The following is a 22,786-nucleotide window of genomic DNA, read 5'->3' on the forward strand; positions in this document are numbered from 1 at the left end:
GGCCTGAGGATTGCATCGCTGCTTTTTGCAGATGATGTGGTCCTGTTTGCGTCATCAGCCTGTGACCTGCAGCGCTCACTGGTCTGGTTTGCAGCCGAGTGTGAAGCGGCGGGGATGAGGATTAGCACCTCCAAATCTGAGGCCATGGTCCTCAGCAGGAAACCGGTGGACTGCCTTCTCCGAGTGGGGATGAGGTCCTTCCACAAGTGAAGGAGTTTAAGTATCTCGGGGTCCTGTTCACGAGTGAGGGAACAATGGAGCGTGAGATTGGACGGAGAATTGGGGCAGCAGGAGCGGTATTGTAGTCGCTTTACCGCACTGTTGTCACAAAGAGGGATCTAAGCCGAGAGGCAAAGCTCTCCATCTACGATTTAGTCTTCGTTCCTACCCTCACCTATGGTCATGAGTGATGGGTCATGACCGAAAGAACGAGATCGCGGATACAAGCGACTGAAATGGTCTTTCTCAGGCGGATAGCTGGTGTGTCCCTTAGAGATAAGGTGAGAAACACTGCTTTTCACGAGGGGCTCAGAGTAGAGTCGTTGCTCTTTTGTGAGGAAAGGAGTCAGTTGAGGTGGTTTGGGCATCTGGTGCGGATGACTCCGGGACTCCTCCCTAAGGAGGTGTTTCTGGCACGTCCAGCTGGGAGGAGACCTTGGGGCAGACCCTGGACCAGATGGAGGGATTATATCTCAACACTGGCCTGGGAACTACTTGGGATCCCCCAGTCAGAGCTGGTGGATGTGGGGGGAAAGGGAAGTTTGGGGCTCCCTGTTGAAGCTGCTGCCCGCGCGACCCGACTACGGATAAGCGGTGGGAGATGGATGGATGGATGGATTAATTTTATACTGTTTATATTTTAGTGATAATTCACTATATGTCCTGTTAATGCTACATATGTCTGCTAGTGTAGTGTATGTCTTGTGTTATGTCCTTTGGTGTCAGTGTTTCTTTTTTTTATCCAGTATTGAGTCATTATATTCTTACTTACATCTAGTGATGCTGTTTCTTGGACACATTATCAGTGACAGTACCTGGGCTCACCAGGGGTTTAGGGTCTTTCAACTTCAGACCCCCTCACCCAGGCGACCCGGCCAGGGTGATCAGTTCCCGGCCCGTGTCCAAGAAGCACTCAACCACTGCTTATCCCTCTGGATCCACAGCCATTGCAAGGCTCTCTCTGCAGCCTCAGAAGCAGCAGCGATGGCTCTCCTCTTACATGCCCCTATGATGCCCAGGAGCCTGTAGGCCTTGCAGAGGGACTTCCCTGCAAAGCCTCTTCCCCCCACCTCGATCGGTAGGCATCGAGCACGCCATCCCCGATTGCGGCACTCCTCCACCAGCTCTGCATATTTCTCCCTCTTCCTCTCTTTCGCTTCATCCATTCTCTCCTCCCAGGGAGCTGTTAGCTCCCACATGATGACCAGCTTGGATGTCTCTGAGACTAAGACGATGTCTGGCCTGAGTCTGGTCTCCACAATGTTTTCAGGGAATTTCAGCTGTTTTCCCAGGTCCACCCTTTGCTCCCAGTCTTTCACTGTTCCCAGTAGTCCAGATTGGGCTTTAGGTCAGGGAGGTGGTTGTTCTCCGGCTCTGACAAAGGAGATTTCACGCCTTGATGGTTGGATGCGCTTGCTCTGGTCGATGGCAGTGTGGATGGACTCAGCAACCGCCTTCAGCACGCAGTCATGGCGCCAGCAATAGCAGCCATCACCAAGTGCTTTAGGACAGCTGCTGAGAATGTGCTCCAGGGTTCCTCTTCCTTGGCACAGGGGACATGCTGGAGTTTCAACCTTGCCCCAACAGAAGAAGTTTTATGGGCTGGGCAGAACATCATTGACCGACTGAATGAGGAATTTAATGCGGAGGGGTTCGGCCCTCCACAGCTCGTTCCACAAGATCTTTCTGTCCGTGGCTTCTTCCCATCTGGTCCACGCGCACTGTTGCCTCAATCCCACCCACTGGCTTGCACGCTGTACTTTGATTCCGGCCCTCACCTCGAGCTGGACCTGGTTCCGCCTCACGTTGCCCTTGAGCTTGTTGTACTGGGTTGTTGGAATGGTTCCCAGTCCTGCACGGACGGTAGCCAGCGCTCCCACAAGTTCTTTGTGGCACAGCCGTGACTCTGCCAGGTCCACGGCTTCCTTCGCCCTCCACTTTCTGCCGGTCCTCACCTCAATTCCTGCTTGGGAAACCTTTGGATCCTTGGATTCCCTGTACTGGAGAACATCCCTCACTCTGGTGACCATGAACTCCTCAGTAAGGCTGTTGATGGGGAGCGTCAGCTTGTTCTTGTTGCCATAAAGGGCAATGCTGCTTAGGCTTCTAGGCAGACCCAGCCAACATCTTAGGCGGCTGCTGACCCTCCTCTCAAACCCTTCCACAGTGGAGATGGGAAACTCATACACAAGCAGTGGCCACGGAATCCTTGGCAGGATGCCATGCTGCTATACCCACGCCTTGAATTTACCCGGAAGACCTGACTTGTCGACTGCGGTCAGCCAACTCTCCAGCTGTTCATTGGTTGCCCTGATGGAAGCGGCATCCATTAGGGAGCAGTCGAAGGTTTTCCCGAGGCTCTTCATGGGTTTCTCTGTGACTGCTGGAATGTGGGTACCTCCTAGAAAGAAGTGGAAGCGGTCAGTCACCTTGCCTCTCTTCAGGACTAGAGACCTGGATTTTTCAGGCTTGAAGTGCATCCAGGCCCAGGTAGTTAGCCTCCCCAAGCCCTGGAGGATCCATCTGCATCCTTGGACTGACACAGTTGTTACTGTTAGGTTGTCCATAAACGCTCTGATGGGGGGCTGACGGATTCCGGACTTGGATTGGGGCCTCTGCACTCCAGCTCGGCAGACTTGACCAGCATGTTTATGGTTCATGTCTGAGCAGTGGATTCATAAAGTATATATCTATCTATCTATCTATCTATCTATCTATCTATCTATCTATCTATCTATCTATCTATCTATCTATCTATCTATCTATCTATCTATCTATCTATCTATCTGTCTGTCTGTCTATCTATCTAGGGTCTTGGGCGTCAGGAGGTGCTTCCAGATGACTGGACAACTACAGCTAATGTGATCAGGGAGACAGGTAGGAGAGTACTTGGTGTGTCATCTGGAAGGAAAGTAGATAAGGAGACTTGGTGGTGGAATGAGAAGGTACAGGAGTGTATACAGAGAAAGAGGTTAGCTAAGAAGAAGCGGGACACTGAGAGGACTGAGGAGAGTAGACAGGAGTACAGGGAGATGCAGCGTAAGGTGAAGGTAGAGTTAGCAAAGGCCAAACAAGGGGCTTACGATGACTTGTACGCTAGGTTAGACAGTAAAGAGGGAGAGACTGATCTATACCGGTTGGCAAGACAGAGAGACAGAGATGGGAAGGACGTGCAGCAGGTGGGGTGATTAAGGATAGGGATGGAAGTCTATTGACAGGTGCCAGTAGTGTGATGGGAAGATGGAAAGAGAACTTTGAAGAGTTGATGAACGTGGAAAATGAGAGAGAACAAAGACTAGAAGAGGTGACTGTTGTGGACCAGGATGTAGCAAAGATTAGTCAGGATGAAGTGAGGAGGGCATCGAAGAGGATGAAGAGTGGAAAGGCAGTCGGTCCTGATGATGTACTGTACCTGTAGAGGTTTGGAAGTGTCTAGGAGAGGTGGCAGTAGAGTTTCTGACTGGGTTGTTCAACAAGGTCTTAGATAGTGAGAAGATGCCTGAGGAATGGAGGAGAAATGTGCTGGTGCCCATTTTTAAGAACAAGGGAGATGTGCAGAGTTGTGGAAACTACCGTGGAATAAAGCTGATGAACCATACAATGAAGTTATGGGAAAGAGTAATTGAAGTGAGCAGAAGTGAGCATTTGTGAGCCGCAGTATGGTTTCATGCCAAAAAAGAGTACTACAGATGCAGTATTTGCTTTGAGGATGTTGATAGAGAAGTACAGAGAAGGCCAGAGGGAGCTTAGTACTTAGAGTCAACAGTCCAGAGCAATGGAGAGTGTGGAAAAGAGGTGAAGAAGCGTGTCCAGGCAGGATGGAACGGGTGGAGGAAAGTGTCAGGTGTGATGTGTGATAGAAGAGTTTCAGTTAAAATGAAAGGAAAGGTGTACAAAACTGTGGTGAGACCAGCGATGTTGTTTGGTCTAGAGACAGTGTCACTGAGGAAAAGACAGGAGACAGAGCTGGAGGAAGCAGAGATGAAGATGCTGAGGTTCTCTCTGGGAGTGACCAGGATGGATAGGATCAGGAATGAGTACATCAGAGGGACAGCACATGTTAGAGGTTCTGGAGATAAAGTCAGAGAGGCCAGACTGAGATGGTTTGGACATGTCCAGAGGAGAGATAGTGAATATATTGGTAGAAGGATGCTGAGTTCTGAACTGCCAGGCAGGAGGCCTAGAGGAAGACCAAAGAGGAGGTTTATGGATGTAGTGAAAGAGGACATGAAGGTAGTTGGTGTGAGAGAAGAGGATGAGAAGACAGGGTTAGATGGAGGCAATTGATTCGCTGTGGCGACCCCTGAAGGGAAAAGATGAAAGTAAAAGGAGAAGAAAAAGATTGATTGATGCGGGAGTATATTTTAATGACATCCCACTTCAAAGCGGTGATGTATTGTAATGTCAGTGTTCGTCCGTTAGTCCACCAAATATCTTCACAACCGTTGCAGATAGAATGATGAAACAAAAAGTACATGACTCAGACAGCAAAGGGGATGAAAATGAGGTGAGGACCTTGACCTTGAGAAAACTAGTTCAAGGCCAAATTTTAACTTTTGTACACTCAGGAACCGGATAGGATAGAAAGATGAGGGAGAAGGCTGGTGTAAGACCATCGATCAAAGCTAGTGCTTTGATCAATGACAGTAGTTCTGAGCACAAGCTTTGATTTTTGACCTATTCTAGTAGGTCAGGGTAACATTTTGAATTCAAGGGTGTCGCAGGATGTTGTAGTCTGTGACTGCTTTGGTTCTAGTTTCTGTTTGAAATGGGGGTCTTTCCATGCAGGCTGGTGAAGGGCGGGGCACATTTTTTAACTAAAGTCATCTTAACTGAATAATAACGATTTCCTCTTCAAACAATATTAGGTATTTATTTTACAAAGTGTTCCAAAAGATTCCAAATGTTCCAAGTAGTGAATAAAGATTTTAAGCTTTTAATAAATGTCAGATCTTTGTTTCAGGGTGAGAAGCAGCTGTCAAATGAAAGTCTTCTTCTTTCAGCATTGCTGCATTCATTGTGTGCAGGACTGTGGGCTCAGTTTAGAACATCGAGGTTCAACGTAGAGGTTGTACAGACTACAGACTTATGGAAGGCTATGCTACACATGTTGCACATGAAAGGTTCCACTTTTCAGTGGTGATAGATTGGCTTTAATATGAGACTAATTTGATTTCTATTGTATTCTTTGTTCTAGATAGATAGATAGATAGATAGATAGATAGATAGATAGATAGATAGATAGATAGATAGATAGATAGATAGATAGATACTTTAATAATCCCGGAGGAAATTGTACATATCCACTGCTCAGGCATTACATAATGAATTTGTACTGGAAAAACACCAGGAGAAAAAGAAACACTGACACCACAGGACATACCACAAGACAGACACCACACTAACAGACACATGTAGCACTAACAGGACTTATATACTAAACTATAAATAAAATATAAACTGTATAAAATTAAAATATAAACATAAAAAAAATTTAATTAAATCATTTAACCGTGTGCTGACCTCCCCACCTCCCCCCCGATCCTCCTGAGAGTCATTGTACCCTCTGATGGCACGGGGCATGAAGGAGGACCTCAGCCTCTCTGTGGAGGCGCTGTGTGACAGCAGTCTGTCGCTGAAGGTGCTTCTCTGCTGGGAGAAGGTGGTGTGAGGGGGGGGCTGGTGTTGTTCATGATGGCCCTGAATTTAGACATGGTCCTGCTCTCCAGAAGTGTATTCGCAGAGTCCAGGCTCAGCCCGACCACTGAGCCCACTCTACAGATGAGTCTGTTCAGACGGTCCATATCTCTTTTCCTGGCCCCCCCTCCCCAACACACAATGGCGTATGACAGCACACTGGAGACTACGGACTGATAGAACATGAGGAGCTTAGGACAGATGTTGAAGGAGGCCAGCCTCCTCAGGAAGTACATCCTGCTCTGCCCCTTCTTGTACACACAGTCCAAGTTGAGTGACCAGTCCAGTCTGCTGTCTAGCTGCAGTCCCAGGTACTTATAGTTTCCTACCACCTCCACCTCACTGCCCTCCATGATCACTGGCTGTGGAGAGGGAGGTGCCCGCCGGACATCCAGCACCATCTCCTTGGTTTTGGAGACATTGAGCTGGAGCTGGTTCTGTTGGCACCACTCCACGAAGTCAGCCACCAATGCCCTGTACCCCCCCTCATCACCCTCCAGGATACATGCCAAAATCGCAGTGTCATCGGAGTATTTCTGTATGTGGCATGTATCCGAGTACTTCTGTATGTGGCATGTATCCGAATTGTGCTTGAAGTCCGATGTGTAGAGGGTGAAGAGAATGGGGGAGAGCATGGTCCCCTGTGGCGCCCCCGTGCTGCTGGTCACCATAGAAGACAAACAGTCCCCCATACAGACGTACTGGGGTCTGTCCGTTAGGTAGTCCGTAATCCAGCTCACGAGGTAGGGGTCCACAGCCATGGAGGTCAGTTTATCCTGCAGGAGCCGGGGCTGGATGGTGTTGAAGGCGCTTGAAAAGTCAAAGAAGAGCACTCTGACAGCACAGCCCCCGGTGTCCAGGTAGGAGAGCACACGGTTGAGGAGGTACAAGACATCGTCGTCAACCCCAACCTTGGCCTGATAGGCGAACTGGAGAGGGTCCATTGCACCCTGCACCTGTGGACGCATGAACCTCCAGGACCAGTCGCTCTAGGGTCTTCATTACGTGGTAGGTAAGAGCGACCGGTCGGTGGTCGTTGAGCTCAGTAGGGCATCTTTTTTTGGGTACCGGGATGATGCAGGAGGTCTTCCACAGTGACGGGACCCTCCCCAGCCACAGACTGAAGTTGAACAATCGCTGCAGGGGGTCCCCCAGTTCCGAAGCACAGGCTCGGAGGAGTCTTGGGGAGACCTTATCCGGTCCAGTCGCCTTATAGCGATGGAGCCTCCGCAGCGTTGTGGTCACCAGGTCTGCAGTGATGACCGCCTCAGTCGTGGCGAGGTTGGAAGTCCATTGGTTGAGGTGGGGCCGTTGAGCTTCGCAGCTCTTGGAGTGGGCTCGGGAGAAGGGGCAGGGGTGGAAGGAGAGGAAGCACAGGAGGAGGGAGCATCAGTGGAGCAGACTGCAGGACCGGGAGAGGCCTGGGACGAGGAGCCGGGAGTGGTGGGGGAGCTGAACCGCTTGAAAAAGCTGTTTAGTTCATTCGCTCGTTCACTGTTCCCCTCCACAGTGCTGCACCCTTTCCCGTGTCCGGTGATGGTTCTCATCCCATTCCAGACCTCCTGCACCTGGTTGCACCCCAGCTGCTTCTCCAGCTTCCTCCTGTACGCCTCCTTGGCTTCCCTCAGGCAGAGTCTCACTTCCTGCTGGGCCTTCCTCATCTCCTCCTCGTTCTTGCTCCTGAACGCCCGCTTCTTCCTGTTCAGGACAGCCTTGACTTCCTTGGTTACCCGCGGTTTGTTGTTGGGGTAACACCTGACCGTCCTGACAGGGGCCACGGTGTCCACACAGAAGTTCATGTAGTCTGTAAAACACTGAGCTGCCCCCTCAATGTCCTCCCCATGTGAGCCCACGATGACATCCCAGTTGGTGGTCTGGAAGCAGTCCCTCAGCATCTCCTCTGCTGCCGGGGACCACCTCCTGACCTGTCGTGTTGTTGCTGGCAGCCGTTTCACCAGCGGGATGTAGGTGGGCTGTAGGTGCACTAGGTTATGGTCTGATTTACCTAGTGGGGGGAGGGGGTGGCGGTGTATGCCTCCTTAGCATTAGTGTAGAACAGATTGAGATTCAAAGGTGGTCCCACAGATGGTCTCTCGTGCAGTCTCTGGGTCCGCCCGTGGAGGGATGTAGACGGCGAGGACAGTGACGTGTGATAAATTCACGCTCCAGGTAGTAGGGTCTGATGCTAACAGTTGCCAGCTCCAGATCGCGGTTACACAGTGTTGATTTCACCGTCACATGTCCCGGATGGCACCATCTATCGTTGGTATAGATGATTAATCCACCTCCTTTCTTCTTACCGGCGGTGTTCGTGTCCCGGTCCGCTCGTACGGAGGAGAAGCCGGTTAGTCCGACGTTAGCGTCTGGCACGTCGCCAGTTAGCCACGTCTCAGAGAACACCAACAAGCTGGTCTCCCGATAGCGCTGTTCAGTCCTGCACAGCACCGTCAGTTCGTCCAACTTTTTTGGTAGAGAGTTCACGTTCCCCATGATGACGGAGGGGACGGAGGGCTGACTCTCCTCCGGTTAGCGGCTCTAGCCGTTAGTCTAGTCCTTTCAACGCGACCTGCTCGGCAGCCACGATATCTCCGTCGGAGCTCAGGGGGATGAGATCGCGTGTTGCGGGGTCTCCTTTGACCCTCAGAGACATCAACTCCTTCCTGGAGTACACTAGCCTAGTGATATACATTATCTAAATTTATGTTAGAATAACATAGAAACATAGAAAAATACGCAAAATTAAGCACAACAAACTGGCTCAGAGCAGAGGAAACTGAAGCCTGCTCGCACATGCGCAGACACTGTCTGTTCTGTCCTGTTCTCAACACAAGAGGTGGTATTGCACAGCTTTGGTTCAGAGACATAATGGAAGGTAACTGCCTCAAACTAAAACAGGACCAGAATAAATCAGCTGGACAGAATAATGGAGGGCTAGACATGGACACTGTTGTTTACCTCAGAGATGTTGCTTTTTCCCTTTTGAAATGGTGGCCTCATAATTGTTAATAATAATCAACTGAGTAGATTAATATACATATTGAATTATTATTTTGCATGAAAAGTTTTGTCTTAAAATCTCCAACTGTGAAGAGCAGCTGCTCTGTTCATCATTAGGTCCTTGTAATTCTTAGTCTAATAAAGAATCTTTTTAGAAGACAAAAAATAAGATAACTGACAACACAGTTTAAAGACGTTTCATGTGTTGGTCTCTCTGTAGACACTGAAGCTCACAGTTCACAGGCAACAATTGTTTTTCTAGCCATGGTCCTGGGTTTTGAGTTGGATTATTTCCTGTTTCATTTTATTGCAAAATGCTCCTGCCTTATCTGGAGTTTTCCATTTCCTGTGTTATTTTGGTGTAATTTGTGTTGTAGAGTTTCTCTGTCCTTCTTTGCCGGTGCCTGCTCACATACCCCGTTTATGTTACTCTATTGTTGTACTGTGTGTCTTCTTGTGACATTCCCTTCACAGTGAATATCTGATCTGGTTCCTCCGTGTGCCTCCTTACCCTCGTCCCATCTCTCTGGGGTAATTACAGAGAGTCCTTCATCGTCAGATACTCCTCATGTTGGCTGTTGTGTTCCAGCTTTGTTGTCCTTCACATTTCACTATTTTAGAATCGAAATGTTTCTCTGAAAGCACATTTGATTTTCTGATTTAGTTTTATTACTGGAATTTATTCTGCCCTTCTATATTATTTAACTTTTTTTTGCTATCACCATTTGAACACAGTGTGTTTGACTTTGACTTTTGTAATTTTGCCCTTGAAACGTTTTTTTCTATCAAGGGTATACAGACCTTGAAAAATAACTTCTAATACCTGCTCTCCTAGACTTTGAAGAGTAGTTGAGAACTCCTACACTACAAAAATACTCTTTCACTTTCCTTAATTTCAAAACAAGATGTGGAAATGTCCACCATGGTCAACACATCCAGAGATTACCCCCCGTCTTGCCCGTAGGCACTCCAGCAGACTCATGACCTGCAGAAACGGTGGAAGAAGCAGCTCTAGACAATTATTGTTGTCTCATCTACAAGAAAATGATAGAGGGATGCATTTCAAAATCTTTAAATAAATGTAGTCAGTAGGAGGTAAAGTTTTTTTTTTTGTTGTGTGTGTGACGGTGGTGTACATGTGGTGAAACGCTGCTGTGTTGGAGCCGTAACAGCGAAGCTGTGACTAACATCCAGCCTGTGAGTGTGTGTCCTGCTGCTAAATGAAGCCATGAACGTGTGTTCAGTCTGCTTTTGAGCAGACGTGGTTCAAGTAGATCCTTTAGCTGCTGAAAATCCATTTTAAAAACCCCTTCCTTTTCAGGTTGGTATGGTGCGCGTCTGCCAGCTCCAAACCAGGCAGTAATGAACCAGGGAAAACCGTCGGGGGGTGGGGGTGGGAGCGCTGAAGGTCTGCAGATGGTAACTGAGGAGGCAGAATGCTGGAGGCCTGAAGGCCTCCTGCTGCCACCATTCTCCCCCTGATAGATGTTAGAACCTCTGTCTGAATGCAGCTCTGTTCCAAATGGAAGGTTGTTTTATTGAAATACGATCATCGGCTGATTTACAGCCCCATAAATATTTCAACAGACTTAATAAAGCTCAGCTTCTGAGCTCCAGGATTGGTGGAACGTCTCTTTCTCTGTTCACACCAACAGCGTGATTCAGGTTTTTTGCACGTTTTCCTGCTGTGACTTTAAACATAAAATGCTGAATTAACGAATAGATACCAAGTAATAATTTGTGTTTTTCTTGCAATCCAGTTGATTTTAATGAACACAGATTTTCGACCTAACTGAGAAACCTTCACAGGCAAATATTACATTATTTCACAATACCAAGTTAAACAGTTGGAGGTTTGCTTCAAACCAGGGTGGCCCTCAGAATGGAGAAGTGAAACCTGTGGTCCAAACAATGCTGATGTGGTTGTATGGTGTAAATGTTCACATGAAGAATTACAGTAGTGTTAGTTTATATTGTTTTTCAGGCTATCCCCACTTCCTATCAAACTGTTATTTGTCCACACATAAATATAAGAAATAAAACTTTGTGATACAGAAATGTTTTTTCTAAGTTCAAAACTGAATGTTTGAAAATTAAAAAAATAGTTTATCGTTTTTGCTGTTATACTTCTGGGAGTTTTCTGGCCTCTGTGGCCTCTGTGACCTTGTTTTTGTGTTTGGATGGTTCTTACTGTATGTTTTAATGTCTTGTTGTGCTTCAGCTTCTCCACCTCTTGTGTGTCATGTGAACTAAGTCATCTTGACTTTGTCCCAAGAAGTCTGTTTCATAAAGCAGGGTTAACAACCTGAGTCAGACCTGTGACTCTGGGTTGACCTATCCTGAGTTTGGGAACTCCAGGTTTGTGGTTTCAAACAGCTGTTGTGGGTTAGATTTATGCAGCCGACAGCAAATGTGAGTCTGTTCTCCAAGGAAAGAACAACAGGAGAGGGAGAAGGTGTGGGAGAAAATTACTGCTCGAGTCAATGTGTAACTTTCTGTAAAATTACTGTGGAAAACTGCTTTAATACTAGTCTATTTTTTTATTTTATTTTATTTCTCATTGCTCATACCGGAGGCGAGTCAAGCCCTCCGTCCCCTCTGTCATCACGGGGAACGTGAACTCGCTACCGAACAAGTTGGACGAACTGACGGCGCTGTGCAGGACTGAACAGCGCTACCGGGAGACCAGCCGGTCGGTGTTCTCAGAGACGTGGCTAACTGGCGACGTGCCAGACGCTAACGTCGGACTAACCGGCTTCTCCTCCGTACGAGCGGACCGGGACACGAACACCGCCGGTAAGAAGAAAGGAGGTGGATTAATCATCTATACCAACGATAGATGGTGCCATCCGGGACATGTGACGGTGAAATCAACACTGTGTAACCGCGATCTGGAGCTAACAGCTGTTAGCATCAGACCCTACTACCTGGCGCGTGAATTTTCACACGTCATTGTCCTCACCGTCTACATCCCTCCACGGGCGGACCCAGAGACTGCACGAGAGACCATCTGTGGGACCACCTCTGCTCTTCGGACCCGGCACCCGGAGGCGCTCGTCATCATCACCGGTGACTTTAACCACGTCACCTTGGACTCATCTCTCCCCACAATGGTCCAGTGTGTAGACTGTCCCACACGGAAGAACAGAACCATCGATCTGTTCTACGCTAATGCTAAGGAGGCATACACCTCCACCCCCCTCCCTCCACTAGGTAAATCAGACCACAACCTAGTGTACCTAAAGCCCACCTAGATCCTGCTGGTGAAACGGCTGCCAGCAACAACACGACAGGTCAGGAGGTGGTCCCCGGAAGCAGAGGAGATGCTGAGGGACTGCTTCCAGACCACCAACTGGGATGTCATCGTGAGCTCACATGGGGAGGACATTGAGGGGGCAGCTCAGTGTTTTACAGACTACATGAACTTCTGTGTGGACACTGTGGCCCCTGTCAGGACAGTCAGGCGTTACCCCAACAACAAACCCTGGGTAACAAAGGAAGTCAAGGCTGTCCTGAACAGGAAGAAGCGGGCGTTCAGGAGCAAGAACAAGGAGATGAGGAAGGCCCAGCAGGAAGTGAGACTGCCTGAGGGAAGCCAAGGACGCGTACAGGAAGACGCTGGAGAAGCAGCTGGGGTGCAACCAGGTGCGGGAGGTCTGGAATGGGATGAGAACCATCACCGGACACGGGAAAGGGTGCAGCACTGTGGAGGGGAATAGTGAACGAGCGAATGAACTAAACAGCTTTTTCAATCGGTTCAGCTCCCCCACCACTCCCGGCTCTTTGTCCCAGGCCTCTCCTGGTCCTGCAGACCGCTCCACTGATGCTCCCTCCTCCTGTGCTTCCTCTCCTTCCACCCCTGCCACTTCTCCCGAGCCCACTCCAACAGCTGTGAAGCTCAACGGCCCCACCTCAACCACTGGACTTCCAACCTCGCCACGACTTCCTGCTCCCACCACGACTGAGACCGTCATCACTGCAGACCTGGTGACGACATCGCTGCGGAGGCTCTGTCCCTATAGGGCGGCTCGACTAGATAAGGTCTCCCCAAGACTCCTCCAAGCCTGTGCTTCGGAACTAGGGGACCCCCTGCAGCGATTGTTCAACCTCAGTCTGCGGCTGGGGAGGGTCCCGTCACTGTGGAAGAACTCCTGCATCATCCCGGTACCCAAGAAAAGACGCCCTACTGAGCTCAATGACCACCGACGGGTCGCTCTTACCTCCCACGTAATGAAGACCCTAGAGCGACTGGTCCTGGAGCTCATGCGTCCACAGGTGCAGAGTGCAATGGACCCTCTCCAGTTCGCCTATCAGGCCTAGGTTGGGGTTGACGACGCTGTCTTGTAGCTCCTCCACCGTGTGCTCTCCTACCTGGACACCGGGGGCTGTGCTGTCAGGGTGTTCTTCTTTGACTTTTCGAGTGCCTTCACCACCATCCAGCCCCGGCTCCTACAGGATAATATAAAAGTGTTTCTGCCTGTGATAACCCCTATTGTTCTGTTGTGTGTGTATGTGTGTGTGTGTGTGTGTGTGTGTGTGTGTGTGTGTGTGTGTGTGTGTGTGTGTGTGTGTGTGTGTGTGTGTGTGTGTGTGTGTGTGTGTGTGTGTGTTGGACGACGTGTGTGTGTTCTGCATTTGTTCATGAGACTTAGAAAGGGGCAAGAGTGGTGATATCGTGTGTGTCATCTTTGCCCATCAAAAGAAACACCGGGGGGGGGGGGTCTATCAGAGTGTTTTAAAGGTAATACGGATAGAAGGTCGTTTAATATGAGTTTGGGGACGGTTTTAGTATAAATAAATTTAGTATAGTCATTGTACCCCCTGAAGGCACGGGGCATGAAGGAGGACCTCAGCCTCTCTGTGGAGGTGCTGTGTGACAGCAGTCTGCCGCTGAAGGTGCTCCTCTGGGGGCTGGTGTTGTTCATGATAGTCTTAATTTTAGACATGGTCCTGCTCTCCAGAACTGTCTCCACAGAGTCCAGGCTCAGCCCGACCACTGAGCCCGCTCTGCGCATGAGTCTGTTCAGACGGTCCATATCTCTTTTCCTGGCCCCCCCACCCCAACACACAATGGCGTATGACAGCACACTGGAGACTACGGACTGATAGAACATGAGAAGGAGCTTAGGACAGATGTTGAAGGAGGCCAGCCTCCTTAGGAAGTACATCCTGCTCTGCCCCTTCTTGTACACACAGTTGGAGTTGAGTGACCAGTCCAGTCTGCTGTCTAGCTGCAGTCCCAGGGACGTAAAGACAATCTGCAGGAGGAACCATGAGTCTCTGAATGCAGCACATACACGGATGCTGTCAGCCAATAGTAGGCGTGTACGGTATCATGTGACTACCTACTAACAATCTGCAAAACTGCAATTAGTTAGCAATTAGTGTTGCTCTCTTCCACCCCTCTTCCACACTGTGTAAATACGTCTTTCCTCCTCCATCACAGCGCTGACTGAGTCGTCCCACCACAAGTCTGATTTATTCAAAATCGTTTTTTTGAGGAGCCACAGATCGTTTCTCCCACGGGCAGAAAGCTGCTAGTTAGCAAATGCCATATGACTTCAGCTGAGGGCATAGATCTAACTCCACTTTCACCCCATTAGGAATTCATTTCTTACACTTTGGTCTGTCATTTTCCAAACATGATGCTTAGGGCCAAAGATTATTTTTTCTTTCTGTAGATATAACATACAAGACATTCTTCATTAGGGATGACTTTAGTATTACGTATGACATACTTAAAGTTGCATTTTGTAGTGAGGATGTACTCCACCTGTGTTAATGCATCACCAGACTGATGTCACCAGATGGCTCACCCTCTTCTGGGATGGGGAGTCGTTAACAACTACATTATTCACCACATAATTCACTCTTTCTGAATTACACTCACCAAACCAAAAGCACCTCGTACGCCTTCATGTCCATCAGACCTACACCCAATATGACCACTGAGATTCCCTCACACAAATACACGAGAGGCAGGTCCAGCAGTCTAGAAACAGCACAAAATTGACCATCACAGAAAGAATCCTCTGTGCCCCCACTCAGACCCCCCTGAGGGGCAGATACAGAGAGAGTGGTCAGAATGGTGAAACCAACGCGGAACTTAAAAACAGAAATGATACCGTTTGACCTCTAGTTCATGCTCTTTTCAGTAAGAAGGATTCCATCAGTGCATTTCTCATTTCCGGACCAAAGTAACTTTATCTGGAGTCTTTTCCCAGCAATCACATGTGGAGAACCGACCCCCCTAGTAACAGTCTGAACCTACTCACCACTTATTTCTCTCATGCTTACAACATTCAAACTTGATGTGTCACAGTTTGCGACACCACCCTTTCAGACTTTAAACTTCTGTGGAACAAATTCCCCACACAGAAAGGCAGCAGCGGATGTTTTTTTTTAAAAGTAAAGTTTTGTTATACATGGGGCGTAATCTCACTCAGTCTGGAACGGAGGGGGCAGAACTAATCCCAACCCCTCTACCCTTTGCTCACGCTTCCCCCCTCACTACTGGGTAAGGCTACCTGTCACGTGTCAATCAGCTGGTGATGTACAAGGGGTGGGACTTTATTAAGGGGCGGAATGTGTCCCCAACCCCCTACTGTCAGCGGTCACCCCCGTGCCTTCTCGTCGTCATCACAGCTCCAGCAGCAACCCAGAGCGTCTCTCTCCTCCATGACCAAACATTACCTCCCGACCTGACCAGTAACTCACTGACGGCCGTCCGTCTCTGCTCCTCTCCAGGAGGATTATCACACGGGTTGGTCTTCCTAACTGATTGTGACTGCCCACACCTGCCACTAGCAATTCAATCAATGTTTACAGACACCTGTGTACAGCTGTCTCAAGCCCATGACAGATATACGTCGTCAAAGGATGGATGGATCTGGTGGTGCCCACGCCTGATGTAGTCTATACCACTGACCACACTCCTATCACTAGGAGTCCCGTTCTCACAAGTACTTAGTGAAAGTGCCATGACTAACCAATGAAAGCAGGATTTTTATGAATGGATGCTTTTCCTAATGTCAACATAGTTTTTTACAGCAGCTAGGAAGCTTGGTTCCTAAGGATTTCTTAAACCGGGCTAGGGAGATCTAGGTGGAAAGCAGCTGCAGAAAGTCTGGTTTTACGGCTCCAGAGACCTACCCCATGCCCCTTCTGTTGGTGTGAAACGTTTTGCCACAAGAAGGCCAGGAGCTAGACTTTGTTGTCAGAGACTATTTTGCACATTTTGGGGCATTTTGTAGGATGGAACATGTCAAAACAACAAAACCCACACAACCACCCAATAATAACCCATTAGAACCAAATAATAACAATGGTGGCAAAATTGAGTGGAACAACACAATTTTATCATAGCCCCTCTCAGGGGTCATCCTGATGTAGGCACTGAAAACAGGCTTTCGGTAGGCCTTCGGTCATCTCCACCTGGACTCTCGTCTTGCAGTGAGCCAAGTTCTGTTGGGGGCCTGGATCAGGGTCATTGTAAGGGGTCAGCTGCCTCAGTTTTCATGGGTAACCCCTGCCCTCTAGCAAAAGAGCCACCAAACTCCCCTGCAATGTATAGTGTATTCATTGAAGGAGACAAGTGAATTATTGCACAAATCCTAGATACTTTATTAATGTGATTTCTAAAGTATCCTAGTGGTCAGTAGTGTTGTTTGCCTACTGATAAATTGAAATCCAGCATCAAAAACAAAATCAATCAATGACTTTCATCACAGTTCATATTAATATACTGTATGTTATGAGCCACGAGGCAAAAGCAAGGCCAGGACCCCGGATGCAGAGTACAAGAAAAAACAGTTTAAGCACAAAGTAACAACAGAAAATCATCTAAGAAATACTTCTACCTAACAAAGTATCAACGGAAAATCACCAAAACCAAGAGACCAAAAACAAGAGAACCGTGAGAAACAAACTTGCAGCGGGAACGTGTGGCAGGAGACGAGGTCAACAACCAAACTCAGGTGTGAGAACAGACTCTGCCCATAAGCCCAGACTGCACTTTCTCCAGCAGTGCAGAGAAACATGACCATTGCAACAAACACAACCATGGCAGACCCAGGAGCAGTCCTCCAGGCTGTACTCCTCCCAGTCAACAAGGTACTGGTAACCTCTGCCTCACCTGTGGACATCCAGGATGCGGTCCACCGTGTCTGTGGGATGACTTTCAATGATGCTGGGAGGAGGTGGTGGCCGCTGTGGTGGTTGGAGGGGGCTGTCGGTCACCGGATTTAGCAGAGACACATGGAAGACTGGGTGGATCTTGAGGGAGGCTGAAAGCTGGATTTGGACAACATTGGGGTTGATCCTGTCGATGGGGAAGGGTCCGATGAACCGAGGAGCCAAGGAGTTCACTTGAAGAGGCAGGTCCCCTGCCGACAGCCAGACTTGTTGCCCCACACGTTAGTCTGGAGCTGGGATCCTCCGTCGGTCAGCCAGGCGCTGATTGCCCCCAGCCCTCCTACCCAGAGCCACTCGTGTCTCCCTCCAGACCCACTGGACCCTGTGGAATTGAGCCTGGATGGATGGAACTGCCACCCCTGACTCCTGGCTGGGAAACAGGGGCTGGTAGCCTGAGGTCACCATAAACAGGGACATAAATGTGGCGGCGCTGATCAGGGAGGTGGGTTGACCAGGTGGTGGGGAAGCATGAGGCCACATAGCAAAGGGCTGTCTCTAAGTCCTGGTTTGCCCGTTCAGCCTGGTTGTTGGTCTGAGGGTGGTAGCTGGACGAAAGACTGGTGTAAGTCCCCAGCACCCAACAGAAGGCCTTCCACACTTGAGAGGTGAACTGTGGCCCCCTGTCTGATATGATGTCCATGGGGTTTCCTAAAATCACTGATGCCAGTGGGGCCAGTGTTCCATAAAACTCAATGTTTTCCTGGTGATACCTAGAGAGTCGAGTTAAGGGGCGTGGTTCAGTGCGTTACTTCTTCCAAGAGTCTTCCATCAATCGCCAGAACTTTCTTGGGAGAGGACAGCAAAGTCAGTTAAAGTCCGATATTTTTTACAAAGTCAGTGTCTATAAAATTGTCATCAGCCCCTGAGTCTATCAGCACCTGGACAGGCAAGGAGCGTTGTGACTCAACGTTGTGATACCTGGTGCTTGTAACTGGGAGGACGAAGAAGAAGAAATTCAGCTCACCAGTGCCTTCCCACCTACTAGTGAGCCCCACCTTTTGGCAAGTTGGGGCAACTAATGAGAAGGTGGCCTCCCCGGCCACAGTAGAGGCAAGGGTTGTCCCTCAAGCGGCACTGTCGTTTGGCAGGTGTGAGTCAAACCCTCCCAAACTGCATAGGCTCATCCGAAACGAATCGCTGGGTTGGAGCTCAGGGGCGTTGACCGAAGAGAAGGAGGCGGAGGTCTTCATGCTGGGAGGCCTAGCAGGTGAGAAGGACGAGGAGTGTCGGGCCTGGTCCATCTTCTCTCTCTCCGTCTCGCCCTGAGCCTGTTGTCAATGTGTGTGGCTAATGTGACTAGCTCATTCAGGGATGTGCAGTCCTCTTACACCTGGCTCGTCCGTCATCTCCCCCGCTACCCCCTTCCGAAAAATGACCTGTAGCGCTGAGTCCCCCCACCCACTAATGGCTGCAAGAATCCAGAAGTTAATGACATACTGGGAGACTGTTTGTCCTGCTGTAAGTCTAACAGTTGTCCTACTGTCTCTCTAACATGTACCAGATGATCAAAAATATGCTTCATCTCATTTGTAAAAAGCTTGTAATCAGTGAGAAACTGATTCCTGCTCTGTTATAGCCAAGGCCCAAGCTGCCGCCTGTCCTCATCACAAACTCTATTTTTGACTGGGTGGTAGTGTACGTGGTGGGCTGCTGGTTGAAAACTCATGTGCATTGTAGGAGAAATTGTGCACGTGTGCCTAAATCTCTAGAATGAATGGTTCTCTGGGAGAAGACGTCTGGAAGGTGGGTGGTGCTGCCGCTGGCTGGGGGGGCGGTAGACTCAAGGAGCTGGATGGCAAGAGCTGGTTGTAGATAGCTGCCAGCTGGGTACTCAGCTGCGTCACATTGGTGGAGAGGTGCTGCAGGTGCTCCATTACTCGCAGCAGTAATCATGTTTCACATTTTATTTTCTTATGGAATGCCATTCAAAACGGCACCAACCATTTTATACCCCAGTCACTAATGATCAATGCTAAAATGACAACATTCATTGTTCTATGGGCACAGCTGCACACAAAGTGATTGTGTGGTCATTGTGTAATAAAAACGTAGATGCAGCAGCTTTTGTGGCTGTATTTGTCAGACATGCAAAAATGCTATATTTCAGTAGGTGAATGTGATAAGGCCTTTTGTTTGATAACCAGGTAAATAGTCTCAATTTTTCTCCAAGGCACAAGAGTTCATAGGCAGGCAGCTTCACCCTTTAAGAGGTCCATTCAGCTTTTTCATACAAACATTTTATACAACCTGTATTTGATCCTCGGGATGCCTGTCTGCTCCCAGTCCTGCTTACACATGGCAGTAACTGTAGAACTATGTGTATGACCATCACTGCTACTTAGTCAAATACAAGACCAGACACAGTGTGAGTAGTGAGAGAAAATGAATGAATATGTGAATGTAAGATATTGTATTACTGGATGGATAAATAGATAAAAATAATTTTCTACTGGTGTAATACTTTTTTTTTTTTACAGATGAGTAGCAGGAACTATACTACATGCACACTAGCAGCATGTGACCAGTCAACATGAAGCCTGTTGAACATACCTGAGCTGTATGTTTCTGAATGTAGGAACAAGCCAGAAAACCCACAGAGAACGGCAATTTCCCCAGGGTGTAGCCCAGCTCTCACCCACAGACAGCTGGGATAGTCTCCTGCATAACCCAAGGCCCACATTGTTGCATAAACAGCTGAATTTTCTTCTTCTCCTCCTTTGGGCTTTTCCCTTCAGGGGTCTCCACAGCCAATCAGTGTCCTCCATCTAACCCTGTCTTCTGCATCCTCTTCTCTCACACCAACTACCTTCATGTCCTCTTTCACTAAATCCGGATTTCAGTTTGGAGTAAACAAAGTAACAGTGGGAAAGGTTTTAATGCCTCCTTTTCCAATTCCAGAAGCAGGCAAGGTGGTGAACCTTAAACAATATCGTATTCCTGGAGGACAGAAAGAAATTTCAGATACTATCAAGGAATACATTGAGGCAGGAGTACTAAAAACTTGTAGTACTTCTTCTTCTTTTCCTTTCGGCTTTTCCCTTCAGGGGTCTCCACAGCCAATCAGTGTCCTCCATCTAACCCTGTCTTCTGCCTCCTCTTCTCTCACACCAACTACCTTCATGTCCTCTTTCACTACATCCATAAACCTCCTCTTTGGTCTTCCTCTAGGCCTCCTGCCTGGCAGTTCAGAACTCAGCATCCTTCTACCAATATATTCACTATCTCTCCTCTGGACATGTCCAAACCATCTCAGTCTGGCCTCTCTGACTTTATCTCCAGAACCTCTAACATGTGCTGTCCCTCTGATGTACTCATTCCTGATCCTATCCATCCTGGTCACTCCCAGAGAGAACCTCAGCATCTTCATCTCTGCTACCTCCAGCTCTGTCTCCTGTCTTTTCCTCAGGGACACTGTCTCTAGACCAAACAACATCGCTGGTCTCACCACAGTTTTGTACACCTTTCCTTTCATTTTAGCTGAAACTCTTCTATCACACATCACACCTGACACTTTCCTCCACCCGTTCCATCCTGCCTGGACACGCTTCTTCACCTCTTTTCCACACTCTCCATTGCTCTGGACTGTTGACCCTAAGTACTTCAAATCCTCCACCTTCTTGATCTCTTCTCCCTGTAGCCTCACTCTTCCACTTGGGTCCCTCTCATTCACACACATGTACTCTGTCTTACTGCGGCTAACCTTCATTCCTCTCCTTTCCAGGACAAACCTCCACCTCTCTAGCTTCTCCTCCACCTGTTCCCTGCTCTCACTACAGATCACAATGTCATCTGCAAACATCATAGTCCATGGAGATTCCTGTCTAACCTGGTCTGTCAGCCTGTCCATCACCATAGCAACAAGAAGGGGCTCAGAGCTGATCCCTGATGCAGTCCCACCTCCACCTTGAACTCCTCTGTCACACCTACAGCACACCTCACCACTGTCTTACAGTCCTCATGAATACTATTCAATTACAATAATTCTTCAAGAAGATTGAAATGAATGAATAATTCTGGACTTTATTTATACTCCACTTATCAAAATACAGTTACAAAGTTCTCCATAAGCTCAAAAGAATAAGTAGACCAAAGTTCCATCATTAGTCCCTCAGTGGAGAAATTGTTTGTTTTTTTCGTGAGTCTCTGACTTCCATGAGACACAAAAGTTCTTTAAACGGTCTTTCAGAGTGTTTTGAAGGTAATACAGATGGAAGGTGGTTTAATATCAGTATGGGGGGGTTCAGAAATGTTAAAATTACCCTAAATAAGAAGATAAATAGATTGTCGCGATATCGCGGAATTCGTGATTCGCATGTGGTTTCTGGAATGCATTAACCACAAAGAACGGGGGCGCACTGTAACTGAATTTATTACTTAACACCATGTTTGTTTTTTTCTCTGTTCTAACATAAATCCTTTTCATTTGTCAGGTTATTAAACCCACAGAACTCCATCAATCAAGGATCAAACTATCAATCAATAAAGAAAAATAACATCAGACACAAGTTAGGACATTAACTTTGTTCACAACGTTTAGTCAGAGTTAAGATGGACTGAACTACTGCATTGTGGGAAATGTAGTTTTGGTCAAAGCACACTTTTGATCTACTTATTTTTAGACAATATTAAAGGATGTGGAGGGCCACATTTGGACCCCGGGCCTTGAGTTTGACACATGATTTAAACGTTCATGACCCCTCCCCATACTGATATTAAACCGGCAGCACGTTTGGGAGCCATAGCAACGGTTTCACAGACAAAATTCCACTTCGCAAGGCAAAAGTAAGGACGAACTGTGAGTTTGAACGCTGAATGCAGTGCTGTCAGCCAATAGGATGCGCGTACGCTGTCACATGACTACGGCACACTTACTGCTTTCCTCTCTCTCTTGTCCTCGATGGAAGGAACTTACATCTCATCGAGGAAAAAAATATAATGTATATATAATTTAAAAAATCTGTGATGTGGTGAAGCCACACATCCTGAAGCACAACTATGTGAGGGAATGTTGTGTACTTTAAGTTTATCAAAAACCAACAGTGTGCCTTTCACCTCGAAGCGATTTTATGTGTGAGTTTCAAAATCTGCAAAAAATGTGTGATTTTAGTCATCGCTCCGCTTGATTGACTGTCGGACCATTTCCTGCTCTCATAAGGATGTAATACGTACACTGCATAACACTACATAACACTACATATGCTGGCAGCACCAGACCAATTACAGAACATTACGTAAAGCTACGTAAGGCTACGTAAAGCTACGTACAGCACGTACCCTTACCACCACCACACCTGTGAGCGTCTGACTGATGGTAAAGTCAAATGAGTGATGACAAATGGATTAAAACGATTTATTGGTTAAAATGTTTTTTCACATACAGTGAAGGAGTTTCTGACGTGCACTAAGAGTGTGTTACACTAACACTGTGTTACACTAACACTGTGTTACACTAACACTGTGTTACTCTAACACTGTGTTACATTAACACTGTGTTACATTAACACTGTGTTACATTAACACTGTGTTACACTAACACTGTGTTACACTAACACTGTGTTACACTAACACTGTGTTACACTAACACTGTGTTACACTAACACTGTGTTACACTAACACTGTGTTACACTAACACTGTGTTACACTAACACCGTGTTACACTAACACTGTGTTACATTAACAC

The 22,786-nt window shown here is 47.9% G+C and overlaps 1 pseudogene; it reads right to left on the reverse strand.

Moving 5' to 3' along the window:
- Positions 1 to 1,103: 1,103 nt before the first annotated feature.
- Positions 1,104 to 18,347, reverse strand: LOC137613889 (uncharacterized; annotated as a pseudogene).
- Positions 18,348 to 22,786: the final 4,439 nt, after the last annotated feature.

This window comes from Antennarius striatus, chromosome 19 (genome assembly GCF_040054535.1).
Source record: "Antennarius striatus isolate MH-2024 chromosome 19, ASM4005453v1, whole genome shotgun sequence".
Classification (NCBI taxonomy): Eukaryota; Metazoa; Chordata; class Actinopteri; order Lophiiformes; family Antennariidae; genus Antennarius; species Antennarius striatus.